Genomic DNA, 16,577 nt, shown 5'->3' with positions numbered 1-16,577 from the left:
TTTGACATTAGACATGGAGATGCAGAGTCCCGCTGGTTTCCTGTCTTGCTCTGGGGATTACAGTTAAGTGATTGGATGGATTTGAACTTTGAACATTGTTGAGGCTGTTATAGACTTTGGGGACTTTTGGAAGCTGGACTAAATGAATTTGCATTATGGTATATTTAGGTATGCCCCATAGACTCAGGGTTGTTTGAACAAGCCTATGGGGGGCAGGGAGAAGAATGTGATGGTATATTTATGCTTGGCCCAGGGAGTGGCACTATTGGAGTAGGTGCATCACTGTGGAGGTGGGCTTTAAGTCCCTTGTCCTACCTTCCTGGAAGCCAGTCTTCCACTAGCAGCCTTCAGATGAAGATGTAGAACTCTCAACTCCTCCTGCACCATATCTGCCTGGATGCTGCCATGTTCTCACCTTGATGATAATTAACTGAACCTCTGAACCTGTAAGACAGCCCCAATTAAATGTTGCCCTTATCAGACTTGCCTTGGCCACAGTGTCTGCTCACAGCAGTAAGGCCCTAACTAACACACTTGCCGTGTTCCACCTGGGCCTCTCCTCTTCCTCCTGGCCAACCTCCTGGCCATACACTGATGATCCACCTTCCCTATGGTGGCTCCTCATAGCCACTGTGTTCTTCTTTCTCTCCTCATGGTCCCTGCCCGAGACTTCAAGTTCAGGAACTTTGCTCCTACACCTCTCTTCTGTCCAGCCCAGGCTACAGACATCTTTATTAAGCAAACAGGGATAACTTGGTGGGGTTATGTTTATAAAACAAAAGCTGCTGTACATGAGGATCTACCTGTTTTGGAGTAGCCAGATCTTGGGGGTATAGAATTTAGCATTTGAATACAAGCAGCACCAGACCAATCCACTATACAAAGGGATAATGTATCTTCTTAAAATTGAATATATGTCTGAGATGATACAAAACTCTGCTTGGGTCAGATGCGTTTAAGTGTACAAAGCTCAAAAATAAAAGTGGCTTTTGGTAGCTGTCTTAGGGTTCTGTCACTGTGAAGAGACACCATGACCAAGGCAACTCTTATAAAGGGAAACACTGAATTGGGGCTGGCTTACAATTTCAGAAGTTTAGTCCGTTGTCATCATGGCAGGGAGCATGGTGGGACACAGACAGATAGAGTGGCTGGAGAAGTACCTGAGAATTCTACATCTTGATCCATTGGCAGAGGGAGAGGGAGAGGGAGAGGGAGAAGGAAAAGAAGAGGGAGAGGGAGAGGGAGAGGAGAGGGAGAGAGAAAGAAGAGAGAGAGGGGGGGGGAGAGCTGTTGGACACTGAATCTGCCTTGAACTTTTGAAACCCTAAACCCCCAGTGAGACATCTACTCTAACAAGGTCACTCCACTTAATCACTCTCAAGTAGTCACTGAGCATCCAAATCTATGAGCCTATGAGCCTGAGGGAACCATGTCCATTCAAACCAGCATGGTGGCAAAGCAAACAATCCAGAGTAAGCTAAGGAAGGGAACTTGGTCGCATGGGGGCAGTTGCATGATGCTAGCCAAAGTGCCAGGCAATCTTCCTGCTAAGGCCATTGGATAGAGAACCCATGTAGTGCCATGACCCTCAAAGATTTGAAGTAAGCAGAGAAGTAGCCTGGAGCTTTTGCAGAAGAAACCATTATTCATATCCTTGTTTGTAGCTTTTCTCTTTTGCTGCTTTGTAGGTTCTTCTGTCTCCTTTTCTTGCAAACATCAGCCCCTCTCTCAGTGTCCAGGCCAGTCCCTCCCAAAGTGCCTCCTAAGCGGTTGCTCCTCCCTCAGTCCCCCAAGAGTGTGCTTAGACAGTCTGCTCTCCCACTTTCTCCAACACTAGCAGCTCCAAACTCTAACCGGTGTTCTAGCTGAGCCGCTCAGCTCAGCGTCTCCTGGCCTGCTTGTCACAAACTATCTTCTCACTCTGCTAGCCTGATTCTCTTTCCACTGTCTCCTAACAATATGGTCTCTGGATCAGGTCGGCGTTTCCTGGCTCAACTGTCTCCTATTTTCACTCTGCTCAATCTTCTACACCAACTCTCTTCCCATTTCTAGCTCTGTCGAATCTTCTTTCTCCCTGCACTAACTGTCTTCTCTGACCCTAATCTCTGAACATACTCTTCTGCTGTCTGGACCCTACTCCCCCTCTGCCAGCCTCTGGTGGCTTTTTATATCCTCTCCTGTTTCCAGAAGTCTAAGAAGAACTGAAGGTCATATGGTCAAGCAGTTCTCTTAAAGGGCCAGGCACACAAAATAAATCACACTACTTATTTTTTTTTAAATTAAATGCATGTATATGATGTGAGTTTGCAAATGTATGACTGAGACTTTTTTGCATGTAGTTACATTTGTATGTGGGTCTATGTAGAGGCCAGATGTTGATGTCCATTGTATTCCTTGGTTGCTTTCTATCTCATATTCTGATGTCTCTCACACTGATTTGGCTAGTGAGCTAGCTGTATTGATGTTGCAGTTCTTTGTGTCTGTTTGGAGGACTGGGATTACAGTCAGGTTACCACACCTACCCAACACATACATGGGCTCAAAACTGCAGAGACACAAGATAATAAGAGAGTGTAAGGTTGGGGCATCATGGAAAATAAGACTTGAGAAAGACCTGATTCAAGTTTGGTAAAAGGAGACAGACTTTTGTCAAAAAAATGTAAGTAATAAAGACACTAGAGGATCAAATTAAATGTATGATCAAGGAGAAGTCTTTCACATTTCAAAATAGGAGTAGGAGGCAAGCACTGGCTATTAGTACGGGCGGTGGCTAGTCCCAGCTGTCAACTTGACTACTTCTAGAATCAGCTACAGTTCAGGCTTCCAGGCACTCCTGAGAGGGGTCTGGGTGAAGGGATGTATTGCATTCCTCCTCTGGAGAGGTGGCTATGAGGCTTCAGGGAGGGCAACCGCAGGGCATCTTCCACTCTCCTCTCTATATCTTTTTTCTCCTTCTCTTCCCATTTCCTCCGTCCAGCCTCCCCTCCCAGATTCTCCAGTCTGATCGCCTTTCTGAACAGTCTGCTAATTTGTCTTGGCAGCTGAGGAGCCACAGCAGGCCGAGAACACAGGACACTCAGGGCAGCGGGGCTCTCAGCAGGGCTGTTGTGGGTGATCCTTGGAGTCTTTATCCTCCAGGGACAGTTTCACTGTTCCAAAAGATGGCTATGTTTCTGACGATTGGGATGCACGTGTGGTGGTGTCTCTGGAGGCTATAGAGCAGGTGCCAAGTGATCCCAAGTAGCTGGGTGCAGTTTGTTTCAGGGGCACCTCTGGGGGTTCGGCCTGGTTTTATTCAGCCACTAGAGGGCAGACGTGAGTCCCTGACATTGTTCTCTGCATTGTCCTGAGCCTTTCTGTGCTGGTTGTGAGGTGACTGCAGATACGAACCTGTCCAGCAGGGGGCGCAGTGTACACAGATGTTCTCCAGGAACAGTCTGGCTGGGAGGGAGAGCTAGACTCCAGATTCTCAAAATGCTGTTTTCCTGTGCATTCCTAAGCACGCTTTGGCTTGGAAAACAGTACAAAATTAAAGATTTTTCTTATTTTTAATTTTTTCACAATGAAGTCAACTTTACTTAGAGGCAAAAAATTTGGGGGCTGTGTCTTTTCTTTGTTACTAGTAGTTCTATGACTATGAAGAGACACCATGACCAAAACCACACTTATAAAAGACAGCATTTAACTGGGGGCTCAGAGGGTCAGTCCGTTACCATCATGGCTGGAAGCAGGCAGGCCTATTGCTGGAGCAGAAGCTGAGAGTGTCACATCCTGAACCACAGGCAGCAGACAGAGAGCAAGATCCTGGCCCTGCTTAGGGCATTTGGACTCTCAAAGCCTACTGCCAGTGGTACACTTTCTTCAATAAGATCATACTTCCTAATCCCTCTCATATAGTGCCACTCCCTGGTGATCAGGTATTCAAATCTATGAGCCTATGGGGGGCATTGCCATCCAAACCACTACATGAGTTAAAAGAGAAAAGACCTCTGACAAAATCCAAGACCACTTTATCATAAAAGTCCTGGAATGATTAGGGATACAAGAGACATACCTCAACATATTAAAACAGTTTAAACTCAGAGCAATTCCACTAAAATCAGGAACAAGAGAAAGTTGTCCACTCTCTCCATACTTGTTCAATAATTTGAAGCCTTAGCTACATCAATAAAAAGACAAGTGAAGGAGACCAAGGGGAAACAAATGGGAAAGAAGAAGTCAAAGTAGCTGGATTTGCAGATGATACGCTAGTATATGTAAGTGACCCTAAAAATCCTACCAGGGAATTCCTACAGCACAAAAACAGTTTTCAGCAAAGTATCTGAATACAAAACTAACCCACAAACATCAGTAGACCTCCTATTCACAAATGACAAATGGTCTGAGAAAGAAATCAGAGAAGCAATACCTTTCACAATAATGTCAAATAATATATTGCAGGGTAATTCTAACCAAGCAAGTGAAAGACTTGGACAATAAAAACATCAAGTCATCGAGGAAAAAAGATTAAAGAAGATATCAGAACATAGAAAGATATCCCATGGTCATTAATTGGTAAGATTAACATAGTAAAAAGACCACTACATCGAAAGCAATCTACAGATTCAATGCAATACCTATCAAAATTGCAACACAATTCTTTATACACATTAAAAGGACAATGTCCAGGTTCATATGGAAACACAAAAACCACAGCATAGCTAAAACAATCCTGAAGAACGAAAGAACTGCTGGGGATATCATTATTCCCAATTTTAAGGTATACTACAAAGGTATAGCAATTAAAACAGCATGGTATTGGCATAAAAACAGACAGGCCAATTGATGAAATCTAATTGAAGACCTAGACGTAAAGCCACACATCTATGGACACCTGATTTTTGATAAAGAGGCCAAAATTAAACACTGGAATGATGACAGTATCTTCAATGAATGGTGTTGTCAAACTGCTAACTGGATGTCTGCATGCAGAAGAATCTAAATAGACCATATCTATCACCCTGCACAAAACTCAACCCCAAATAATCAAAGACCTTAACATAAAACCAGATACACTGATAGAAGAGAGAGTGGGGAATACCCTTGAACTTATTGTCACAGGAGAAGACTTTCTGAACGGAACACCACAGACTCTAAGATCAACAATAAGTGGGATCTAATAATCTGAGAAATTTCTGTATGGCAAAGGACACAGTCATTCAGACAAAATGGAAGCCCACAGAATGGGAAAAGATATTCACCAACTCCAAATATGACAGAGGGCTAATATCCAAAATATATAAAGAGCTCAAGAAACTCAAAACCAGAAAACCAAATAATCCAATTTAAAATGGGGTACAGAATTCTCAGTTGAAAAAACACAGATGACTGAGAAACACTTAAAGAAATGCTCAACATCCTTAGCCATCAGGGAAATGCAGAACAAAACTGTGAGATTCCATCTCACACCTTTCAGAATGGCTAAAATCAACAAAACAAGTGACAGCTCATAGACTAAGAGGAGTAAGACTCATCCATTGCTGCTGGGAGTGCAATTATGAACAGCCACTCTGGACATCAGGGTGACAGTTCCTCAGGAAGGTGGGAGTTGATCTACCTCAAAATCCACTTATCCCACTCTTGAGCGTATACATAAAGGATGTTCCATTCTATCACAAGGACATTTACTTAACCATGTTAATTGCTGCTGTATTCATAATAGCCAGACCATGAAAACAAACCAGATGTCCTTCAACAGAAGAATGGATGAAGGAAATATGGTACATTTACACAATGGGTCATTACTCTGCTCTTAAAAAATGACATCATGAAATTTGCAGGCAATGGACAGAACTTAGAAATACATGAGTGAGGTATTCCAGATTCAGAAAGACAAATATGGCATATAGTCACTCATATGTGAATATTAGCTGTGAAGTTAATGATATCCAAGAACCATAGAGGGTAGGTGTACTATAAGGGACTAGAGAGGACAGATGCTTCTCATTAGGAAAAGAAGACAGAATAAGTAATTACTGACAGATATGTAGAGCTAGAACGGAGGGGTCCAGTGGGGAGGGAGAGGGGATAGAAGATTGTGTGAGGGAATATGGGGAAAGGCATCTAAGCGGGGCATTTGCATGGTAGTCATATACATATATATGGAAATCTAAGTGAAATTACCATATAATAGAAAAGACAGAGTCCCAACTGACCATCTCTTGCCACCAAATGAAGCTTCTGGTACCAGGATTGGGTTGCGTCTAATTGTATTGTGGGCCAAAGGGGTCTCATGGGAACCCCCAAACAATCCAGTTGGTTGTTAAGACTATAGACTGCATTCCAAAATGACAGCAAGGCCCCACTGCTGAAGACAACACCTGCACAACTCTCTCTCCCTCTCCCTTTCCCTCCTTCTCCCCACCTCTTCTCTCCTGTTATCTCTGTAAAACATGGAAAAATACATGTCTGCGTGTGTACATAGGATGGGATACAGGACAGTGCGCACTCAAACTGAATGTGGTATATGTTTGCCACTTGTTCATTATCTACAATAATATGCATTCTTTATTGTAGAATTATACATTCTTTATTGTAGTATTGTAGAATTGTTGTAGAATTTTATGTGATATGCCTTCCAGATATTTTCCTGTCCACGTGGCCCTGATGAGAAGGAAAAGGAGGAGGAGGAGGAGGAGGAGGAGGAGGAGGAGGAGGAGGAGGAGGAAGAGGAGGAGGAGGAGGAGGAGGTGGAGGAGGAGGAGGAGGAAGAGGAGGAGGAGGAGGAGGAAGAGGAGGAGGAGGAGGGAGCTGCCTGTCACCTTCTCAGGCATCTTGACTGAAAAGGATATCCTTTATAATGATAAGGGGTCAGATGTTTGTTGGATACAGCAGGCACAGGAAGGCAGAAACCACAACGTTCTTATCCATATGTGGAAGGCAAAAACTTTTCTTCTATAGCAGATAAGAATCTAATCTTATGTAGTGACATTAGTCACTAGAAGCTTGACAATGAAGAGTCCATCAGAAGTAGGTAGAATGCTGATAAGTACCAAATACAGTTGGAGAAGGGGCTGAAGGTCTACTGGGTCTTAAAATCATTTATTATTATTATTAATTACTACTGCCACTTCTTGCATTTCTGATGTGCTTATGTGTGTGTATATGTGCCACTATATGCATGTCAGACAATGAATGTGTGTAGCTGGTTCTCCTTTCATCTTTATATGGGTTCAAAGGACCCAACTCAGGTGGCCAGGCTTGCTATGTAAGAGTCTTTCTGGCTGAGTCATCTTTCTCTGTCCCAAGGCAACAATATTCTGCAGTACATTTTGAGTGTTTGCAGTTTATAAGAAGTTATGGTGAATTGTGTAATAAAATAGAAGAGAAGGTAGGCATAGCTCCACAGACCTGCACACTGAGACGACCTGGAGGCTGAGAAGGAGGGAGCACAGGTTAAAGAAGTGTCACACATTGTTTCAAAGGAGAAAATCAAGAGGGCACACCTAATGATTCTATCTTACACCTGTCAGAATGTAATTAGGTTGGCCAACCACTCTGGAAATCAATCTGATGGTTTCTTAGAAATTTGGAAATAGTTCTACCTGAAGTCCCAGCTATACCTTTCCTGGGCATATACCCAAAAGATGCCCCAACATTCCACAAGAACATGTTCCATTATGTTAATAACATCTTTATTCATAACAGCCAGAAACTGGAAACAAACCAGATGTCCTTCAGCTGAAGAATGGATACAGAAATGTGGTTCATTTACACAATGGAACACTATTCAGCTCTTAAAAAATGAGGACATTATAAATTTTTGCAGACAAATGGATGGTACTACAAAATATCATCCTGAGTAAGGTTGCCCAAAAGGACATACATGGTATGTACTCACTAATAAGTGGATATCAGCCCAAAAGTACAGAATTCCACGGATAAAACACATAGACTGTATGTTTAACAAGAAAGAAGGCCCAAGTGAGGATGCTTCAATCTCATTTAGACGGGGGAACAAAATAATCACTGGAGGCAGAGGGAGGGAGGAGCCGGGGTGTGAGAGGGACAGGGGAGAGGGAAAAGGGGCAGCAGTTATTGGGGGAGAAAGGCCCAGAAAGCCAGGAGAATGGAAATATGCTGCTGTCGGGGGTGGGAATGGGGGGAACCTCTAAAAGTCCCAGAGATCTGGGATGTGAGAGGCTCCCAGGAATCAACTGGGATGAGTTTAGCTGAAATACCCAACAGTGGGGAGATAGGACCTGAAGAGGCCACCTCCAGTAGATAGACATGGCCCCCAGTGGAGGGATGGGGTCACCAACCCACTTTCAAAATTTTTGACCCAGAATTGTTCATGTCTAAAAGAAATGCAGGCACAAAAATGTGCAGAGACTGAAGGAAACGTTGCTCGGTGACTGGCCCAACTTGGGATATGTCTTGTAGTGGGCACCAAACCCTGACAATTTTTTTTTTAAAAAAAGATTTATTTATTTTATGTGAGTACACTGTAGCTATCTTCAGACACACCAGAAGAGGGTGTTAGATCTCACTATGGATGGCTGTGAGCCACCATGTGGTTGCTGGGCTTTGAACTCAGGACCTCTGGAAGAGCAGTCAGTGCTCTTAACCACTGGGCCATCTCTCCAGCCCAATCCCTGACATTATAACTGTGCCATGTTGTGCTTGCAGACAGGAACCTGACATGGCTGTCCCCTGTGAGGCTCAACCAGCAGCTCACTGAGATGCAGATACTCATAGCCAAGCATTGGACTGAGATTGGGGACCTCTATGGAAGAGTTAGGGGAAGGACTGAAGGAGCTGAAGGGGATCACAACCCCCATAGGAAGACCAACAGTGTCAACTAACCGTGACCCTTCAGAGCTCCCAGAGACAAAGCTACCAACCAAAGAGCATACACAGGCTGATCCAAGGCCCCTGGTACATATGTAGCAGAGGACAGCCTTGTCTGGTCTCAGTGAGAAAGGATGCACCTAATCCTGTAGAGACTTGATGCCCCAGGGAAGGGGGATGCCTAGGGTGAGGGGGGATGGGATAGAACTTGGAGGGGGCAACATTTGGGATATAAATAAATAAAACAATTAAAAATATCATCCCGAGTGAGGAAACCCAGACCCAAAAGGAGATGCATGGTATGTATTCACTTATATGTGGATATTAGCCATAAAACACAGGGTACCCACATTACACTCCACAAACCCAAAGAAGCTAAACAAGAAGGAAGGCCCAAGTGAGGAAACTTGAATCTCACTTAGAAGGGGGAGTAAAATACTCATAGGAGGAAAATGGAGGGAGGGAACTGCATGGGAGAGGGAATAGGGAGGGGAATGGGGGGTCAAGATCAGATGTGAGGAGAGACAGGAGAGAGGGCCAGAGGGCCAGGAGAATGAATGGAAATTGGCAGCTGGTGAGGGTTGGGGGAGTGGGGGCATCTCTAGGACCTGCCAGAAACCTATGTTGGGGGAGGCTCCCAGGAATCTCTGGGGGTAACTTTAGTTGAGATTCCTAGCAGTGGGGATATGGGACCTGAAGTGGCCACTTCTTGATCCACCCACAAAACTTTCAACCCAAAATCTGTCCTGTCTATAAGAAATGCAGGGACAAAAGATGGAGCAGAGACTGAGGCAATTGCCAAGCAATAACCAGCCCAACTTGAGACCCATCCCAGGGGCAAGCACCAATCCCTGACACTATTAATGATACTCTGTTGTGCTTGCAGACAGGAGCCTAGCATGGCTGTCCTCTGAGAGGCTCCACCCAGCAGCTGACTGAAACAGATGCAGACACCCACAGCCAAACAGTGGATGGAGGTCGGGAACTCTTATGGAAAAGGTAGGAGAAGGATTGAAGGCCCAGAAGGGGATAGGAACTCCACAGGAAGAGCAATAGTCAACTAATTTGGACCTTTGGCAGCTCTTGGAAACTGAACCACCAATCAAAGAGCATACACAGGCTGGGCCTAGGCCTCCTGCACATATGTGGCAGGTGTGGTGCAGCTTTGTTTTCATGAGCGTCCCCTAACAAGTGGAGGAGGGGTTGCCTGGTAAATCTACTGCCTGCCCGTGGTGGAATCTGTTCCACAACAGGGCTGCCTTGTCTGGCCTCAGTGGGAGAGCATGCATCTAGCTCAGCAGAATTGATGTGTCAGGGAGGGGGATACAGGGGGGCTCCACCCTCTCAGAGGAGAAGGGGAGGGTGTTGGGAGGTAGGACTGTGTGAGGGAGAGACTGGGAGGACAGGGTCTGGATGTAAAGTGAATAAATAAATTAATGGAAAAAATATAGTTAGGTTTTATGCTGATAATAAAGTTGCAATATAGGTTCTCCTCAGATCCATGACCTCACTAGGCCTGGATAGCTGGTTTCCTTTCCTGTACCAGACAGTATCATCTGATTTGTTAAAAAAATATTTATTTACTTTATATATATGACTGCTCTGTCTTCAGACACTCCAGAAGAGGGAATCAGATCCCATTACAGATGGTTGTGAACCACCATGTGGGTGGTGGGATTTGAACTCAGGACCTCTGGAAGAGTAGTCAGTGATCTTAACTGCTGAGCCATCTCTCCAGCCCTTCCACATAAGCTTCAAAAAATTATCTCTTACTATCTACTAAGTTTGACTTTGGTTTGTTTTTGTTTTTCCAAATTCTTGTGTTGCATAATAAGTCATATGTTTGCACTCTTTTCTTTCTTAAATGTAGGCACTTAGGGCTATAAACTTCCCTCTTAAAAATGCTTTTTCTCTTTCCCAAAAGTTTTGTCATGTTGTGCTTCCAGTTTATTTTGTTCCAAAAATACTTAAATGTCTTGTTTGACCCATTCACCATTCAGTAATGAATTGTTAATCTCCATGAGTGTATATACTTAGTAGAGCTTTGTTTACTGTTGATCTTAAGGTTATTGCACAATGGCTGGGAAGGATATATGGAATTATTTCAATTTTTCTGTATTTATTAAGGTTTGTGTTGCAGCAGGTGCTCATCTATGGAGAAGGTCCATTGTGCTGCTGAGTAGAATGTATATTTGTATATTCTTGGTGTTTGGGTTGAATACTCTGTAGATACCTCTTAGGTCCATTTGATAAAAGAGGTCATTTAATTCTGAAGTTGCTGTTTCTTCATTTATTTTTGGTCCAGAGAAAGATAGTAACCTTCCTTCATCAAACCCAAAAGAAGATAACCACTCAAATATAAAAATAACATCAAAAATGACAGGAAGTAATAATCACTATTCCTTAATATCTCTTAACATCAATGGACTCAATTCCCCAATAAAAAGACATAGACTAACAGACTGGATAAGGAAACAGGACCCTACATTTTGCTGCATACAGGAAACACACCTCAGTGTCAAAGACAAAAACTACCTTAGAGTAAAATGCTGGAAGACAATTTTACAAGCCAATGGTCTCGGGAAACAAGCCCGAGTGGCCATTCTAATATCAGATAAAATTGACTTTCAACCTAAAGTCATCAAAAGAGACACCGAGGGACACTTCTTGCTGGTCAAAGGAAAAATCCACCAAGAAGAACTTTCAATTCTGAACATCTATGCGCCAAATGCAAGGGCACCCTCATTCGTAAAAGAAACTTTACTAAAGCTCAAAACACACATTTCACCTAACACAATAATTGTGGGGGACTTCAACACTGCACTTTCCTCAATGGACCAATCAGGAAAACAGAAACTAAACAGAGACACAGTAAAACTAATTGAAGCTTTGGACCAATTGGATTTGACTGATATTTATAGAACATTTCATCCTAAAGCAAAAGAATATACCTTTTTCTCAGCATCTCATGGTACCTTCTCCAGAATTGACCATATAATTGGTCACAAGACAGACCTCAAGAAATAGAAGAAGATCGAATTAATCCCATGCCTCCTATCAGATCACTATGGTGTAAGAGTGGTTTTCAATAGCAACAAAAACAACAGAAAGCCCACATATACATGGAGGCTGAACAATACTCTACTCAATGACACCTTGGCCAAAGAAGAAATAAAGAAAGAAATCAGAGACTTTTTAGAATTTAATGAAAATGAAGGCACAACATACCCAAATCTTTGGGACACAATGAAAGCAGTGCTAAGAGGAAAACTCATAGCCCCGAGTGCCTCCAAAAAGAAAATGGAGAGAGCATACACTAGCAGCTTAACGATGCACCTGAAAGTCCTGGAACAAAAAGAAGCCAATTCACCCAGGAGGAGTAGAAGACAGGAAATTATCAAACTCAGGGCTGAAATCAATCAACTGGAAACAAAGAGAACCATACAAAGAATCAACGAATCCAGGAGCTGGTTCGTTGAGAAAATCAACAAGATAGGTAAACCCTTAGCCAGACTGACCAAAGGGCACAGAGAAAGTATCCAAATTAACAAAATTAGAAATGAAAAGGGGGATATAACAACAGAAACTGAGGAAATCCAAAAAATCATCAGATCCTACTACAAAAGCCTATACTCAACACAACTGGAGAATCTGGAGGAAATGGACAATTTCCTTGACAGATACCAAATACCAAAATTAAATCAGGACCAAATAGATCATCTAAACAGTTCCATAACCCCTAAAAAAATAGAAGGGGTCATAGAGAGCCTTCCAACCAAAAAAAGCACGGGACCAGATGGCTTCAGTGCAGAATTCTATCAGACCTTCAAAGAAGAGTTAACACCAACACTCTTCAAACTATTCCACAAAATAGAAACAGAAGGAACCCTACCCAATTCCTTCTATGAAGCCACAATTACGCTGATACCAAAACCACACAAAGATCCAACAAAGAGAACTTCAGACCAATTTCCCTTATGAACATCGATGCAAAAATACTCAATAAAATTCTTGCCAACCGAATCCAAGAACACATCAAAACGATCATCCACCATGATCAAGTAGGTTTTATCCCAGGGATGCAGGGTTGGTTCAATATATGGAAATCCATCAATGAAATCCACTACATAAACAAACTCAAAGAAAAAAAAAAAACCACACGGTCATTTCATTGGATGCTGAAAAAGCATTTGACAAAATTCAGCATCCTTTCATGCTTAAAGTCTTGGAAAGGACAGGAATTCAAGGCCCATACCTAAACATAGTAAAAGCAATATACAGCAAAACGGTAGCCAGCATCAAACTAAATGGAGAGAAACTTGAAGCAATCCCGCTAAAATCAAGGACTAGACAGGGCTGCCCCCTTTCTCCTTATATTTTCAATATTGTACTTGAGGTACTAGCTCGGGCAATTAGACAACATAAGGAGGTCAAAGGGATACAAATTGGAAAGGAAGAAGTCAAACTATCATTATTTGCAGATGATATGATAGTCTACCTAAGTGACCCAAAAAACTCCACTAGAGAACTCCTATAGCTGATAAACAACTTCAGCAAAGTGGCAGCTTATAAAATCAACTCAAGCAAATCAGTAGCCTTCCTATACTCAAAGGATAAGCAGGCTGAGAAAGAAATTAGGGAAATGACCCCCTTCACCATAGCCACAAACAGTATAAAGTACCTTGGTGTGACTCTTACCAAACATGTGAAAGATCTGTATGACAAGAACTTCAAGACTCTGAAGAAGGAAATGGAAGAAGACCTCAAAAAATGGAAAAACTTCCCATGCTCATGGATTGGCAGGATTAATATAGTTAAAATGGCCATTTTGCCAAAAGCAATATACAGATTCAACCCATCAAAATCCCAACTCAATTCTTTACAGAGTTAGAAAGAGTAATCCTCAAATTCATCTGGAATAACAAAAAACCCAGGATAGCTAAAACTATTCTCAACAATAAAAGAAATTCTGGGGGTATCAGTATCCCTGGCCGCAAGCAATACTACAGAGAAATAGTGTTAAAAAAATGCATGGTATTGGTACAGTGACAGGCAGGCAGATCAATGGAACAGGATTGAAGATCCAGAAATGAACCCACACACCTATGGCCACTTGATCCTCGACAAAGGGGCTGAAAACATCCAATGGAAAAAAGATAGCCTTTTCAACAAATGGTGCTGGTTCAACTGGAGGTCAGCATGCAGAAGAATGGGAATTGATCCATCCTTGTCTCCTTGTACTAAGCTCAAATCCAAATGGATCAAGGACCTCCACATAAAGCCAGACACTCTGAAGCTAATAGAAAAGAAAATGGGGAAGACCCTTGAGGACATTGGTACAGGGAGAAAATTCCTGAACAGAACACCAATAGCTTATGCTCTAAGATCAAGAATTGACAAATGGGACCTCATAAAATTACAAAGTTTCTGTAAGGCAAAGGACACCATCAAAAGGGCAAATCGGCAACCAACAAATTGGGAAAAGATCTTCACCAACCCTACATCAGATAGAGGGCTAATATCCAATATATACAAAGAACTCAAGAAGTTAGACTCCAGAAAACCAAATAACCATATTAAAAAATGGAATACAGAGTTAAACAAAGAATTTTCACCTGAAGAACTTCGGATGGCAGAGAAGCATCTTAAAAAATGCTCAACTTCATTAGTCATTAGGGAAATGCAAATCAAAACAACCCTGAGATTTCACCTTACACCAGTCAGAATGGCTAAGATTAAAAATTCAGGAGACAGCAGATGTTGGCGAGGATGTGGAGAAAGAGGAACACTCCTCCACTGCTGGTGGGGTTGCAAATTGGTACAACCACTCTGGAAATCAGTCTGGCGGTTCCTCCAAAAACTGGGCACCTCACTTCCAGAAGATCCTGCTATACCACTCCTGGGCGTATACCCAGAGGATTCCCCACCATGTAATAAGGATACATGTTCTACTATGTAAATAGCAGCCCTATTTATAATTGCCAGATGCTGGAAAGAACTCAGGTATCCCTCAACAGAAGAGTGGATGCAAAAAATGTGGTATATCTACACAATGGAGTACTATTCAGCCATTAGAAACAATGAATTCATGAAATTCTTAGGCAAATGGATGGAGCTGGAGAACATCATACTAAGTGAGGTAACCCAGACTCAAAAGGTGAATCATGGTATGCACTCACTAATAAGTGGATATTAACCTAGAAAACTGGAATACCCAAAACATAATCCACACATCAAATGAGGTACAAGAAGAAAGGAGGAGTGGCCCCTTGTTCTGGAAAGACTCAGTGAAGCAGTATAGAATAAAATCAGAACAGGGAAGTGGGAAGGGTTGGGTGGGAAAACAGGGGGAGGTAAGGGGGCTGATGGGACTTTCGGGGAGTGGGGGTCCAGAAAAGGGGAAATCATTTGAAATGTAAATAAAAAATTTATCGAAGAAAAAAAAGAAAAAAAAAAAAAGAAGGAAACATAAGGGCAATATACAGTGAAAGTCTTAATGCTGGGCCCAAGGTCCATGGACCATTTCCTTGCCAGACGAAAAGTCTCAGTCATTCTGAGCAGGGCATTATTGACAGCAGTCCTCAGAATGCAAAGTCTAGAGAGCATTAAGGGGCCAATGGAGGCGAATACTATTTGAGTAGAGAAGCCTTCCTAACAAAAGCACTTAGAAGCACTTGGTAGGGCTGGAGAGATGACTCAGTGGGTAAGAGCACCGGCTGCTCTTCCAAAGGCCATGAGTTCAAATCCCAGCAACCATATGGTGGCTAACAACCATCCATAAAAAGTTCTGATGCCCTCTTCTGGTGTCTGAAGACAGCTACAGTGTACTCACATATGATAAATAAATCTTTAAAAAAAGAAGCACTTGGTAACCCTTTAAAGAGCATCATAAACTCTAATCACATGCAGACTGTTTTGCTATTATTCAAAAGAATATTACTAGCGCTCACAAAAAGGGACCTAGCATGACAGCACTCCAGAAGACCCAACAAGCAGCTGAAAGAGTCAGATGCAGGTATTTGCACCCAATCAATGGACAGAATGGCCCCTGTTGTTGGATTAGGGAAAAGCTGGAAGAAACTGAGGAGAAGGGCAATCCTATAGGAGCATCAGCAGTCTCTATTAAACTGGACCCCCAAGATCTCTCAAACACTGGACCACCAACTAAGCAGCATACACCAGCTGATATGAGTCCCTCCAAACACTGTCCCCCACTAGAGGACTGCTGGGTCTGTGCTCATTAAGAGATGATGCACCTAACTGACAAGAGACTGGAGGCCCCAAGGAGTTTTAGAGGTCAGGTGGGGTGCAGGGTGGGGACTTCCACATGGAGACAGGTGGGGAGGAGGTACAGGATGTGGAACAGTTGGAGGGTGGACAGAGGCGGGGGAATAAAATATGGAGTGTAAAAAAATTAATTAATTAATTAAAAAATGAATAAAATAAAAATGCCCTAACTTAAGAAAAAATAAAGAATATTAATAGAAAACAAGTTCTTGGGTCTTTGGAGAAAGCACATATAGGAATAATTTCAACTCTAATGCTTTCCTTTAATAAATAATTTAAATGTTATGGGTTTATTTGCAAAGATATCCCAGGTTAGAATGACTAAGGAAGACAGAGGAGAAAGATTTGAAGTGGTTAGCTATTTTTTTTACAGAAACAACTGCATAGTAGAGGATAGTCTAGATACAAGGGAAGGACCAGGCATCCATAGGAATGCACATTTCAACAGGTAATCAGATCCA

This window comes from Apodemus sylvaticus, chromosome X (assembly GCF_947179515.1).
Source record: "Apodemus sylvaticus chromosome X, mApoSyl1.1, whole genome shotgun sequence".
Lineage (NCBI taxonomy): Eukaryota > Metazoa > Chordata > Mammalia > Rodentia > Muridae > Apodemus > Apodemus sylvaticus.
The sequence above is the reverse complement of the archived record's forward strand: the minus strand, read 5'-3'. Positions refer to the sequence as shown.